General features: G+C 45.0%; 1 pseudogene; it reads left to right on the top strand.

Annotated features, from left to right (window-relative positions):
* The first annotated feature begins 623 nt into the window (after nucleotides 1-623).
* Nucleotides 624-1,604, top strand: LOC102944932 (annotated as a pseudogene).
* The last annotated feature ends 285 nt before the right edge of the window (nucleotides 1,605-1,889 follow it).

Raw genomic sequence — 1,889 nt, 5'->3', positions numbered from 1 at the left:
CTTAAGAACAATGAAAAATCAATCAGGTTCTTAAAAGAAGAATTTTAATTAAAGAAAAGGTAAAAGAATCACCTCTGTAAAATCAGGATGGTAAATACCTTACAGGGTAATCAGATTCAAAACATAGAGAATCCCTCGAGGCAAAACCTTAAGTTACAAAAAGTCACAAAAGCAGGAATATACATTCCATTCAGCACAGCTTATTTTACCAGCCATTAAACAAAAGGAAATCTAATGCATTTCTAACTAGATTACTTACTAACAGTTGTAAGGTTGCATTCCTGATCTGTTCCAGGCAAAAGCATCACACAGACAGATGAACCCTTTGTTCCCCCCTCTCACCCCCCCCAGATTTGAAAGTATCTTGTCTCCTCATTGGTCATTTGGGTCAGGTGCCAGAGAGGTTATCTTAGCTTCTTAACCCTTTACAGGTGAAAGGCTTTTGCCTTTGGCCAGGAGGGATTTTATAATACTGTATACAGAAAGGTGGTTACCCTTCCCTTTATATTTATGACAGGCCTTGTGGAATATTTATGCAACTAAATTGATGCTAAAGTGTGATGAAAATGTCTCATCTTCAGATTCCGTTGTAAATGTTGGTTTCTTTCCCCTAGTTGGACCAAATGGCGAACCCAGAGCAAGTGAATCAAACGGTTCTCATGGAATTCATCCTGCGAGGATTTGGGAGTCTCCCTGAGCTACCAACTCTTCTCTTCCTGCTGTTTCTCATCATCTACATCACAACCCTGGCTGGGACCGTGGCTGGGAACGTCCTGATCTTTGCGCTAGTTGTGGCTGATCAGCACCTTCACACCCCCATGTACTTCTTCCTGAGGAGCTTGTCCTGCCCAGAGACCTGCTACACCTCCACCATCCTGCCCAGGCTGCTGGCTGGTCTCCTGACTGGGGACAGAACCATTTCTGTCCAGCGCTGCCTCACACAATATTATTTCTTTGGTTTCCTGGCAGTTGCAGAGTGATATCTCCTGGCTGCGATATCTTACGATCGGTATTTAGCAATCTGCAAACCACTGCACTATGCATCCCTTATGAATGGCAGGTCCTGCCTCCAGCTAGCAGCTGGCACTTGGATAAGTAGCTCTCTGGTTACTGACAAAACAGTATATTTAATGCAACAATTAACTTTCTGCGGCCCCAATGAAATTGACCATTTCTTCTGCAACTTCATCCCAGTAGTAAAATTCTCCTGCCATGACACACGTATGATGGAGCTTTTCACTACCATGCTAGCTGCTCTATGAACTCTGCCACCGTTTCTGTTAACGCTGGCAACATATGTCTGCATCATCTCCACCATTCTGCAAATGCCTTCCACCACTGGGAAGAGAAAAGCCTTTTCCACCTGCTCCTCCCACCTCATCATGGTGTCGGTTTTCTATGTGACCCTCATGATTGTCTACATGCTCCCCAAAACTGACACACTGCAAGACCTGAACAAAGTGTTCTCTGTCTGCTACACAGTCCTGACTCCCCAGGCTAATCCGCTCATCTACAGCCTGAGGAACACTGAGGTCAGAGAGGCCCTGAGGAAAGTTGTCACTACATTCTCGGCTGGCAAAAGGATTCAGAGCTTCCAGCTGTAGCTTGTTCAATGCACGTGAAATGGGAAGAAGCTGGCTTGCTGTAATGCGTTTGATGCATCACTCTCACTGGCCAGCTGGTTCTCTAGGTGAGGCCAGTGACAGCTATCACTCGCACTCGATGTGAGGCTGATATTTCTGCTGTCTGGACTTGGGGTTTGGTTGGGGTTAGGGTTTGATTAGTCTGATAGTTCACTGTTGTTGTGAGTTACTTTCCTGTACATTACTGTACAGCCTGTAATTACATGAGCACACACTATGTTTTATATCAAGCCCCTTTACCATGGA

Source organism: Chelonia mydas, chromosome 13 (genome assembly GCF_015237465.2).
Source record: "Chelonia mydas isolate rCheMyd1 chromosome 13, rCheMyd1.pri.v2, whole genome shotgun sequence".
Taxonomy (NCBI): Eukaryota; Metazoa; Chordata; order Testudines; family Cheloniidae; genus Chelonia; species Chelonia mydas.
This window is presented reverse-complemented; position numbering and strand designations above follow the sequence as displayed.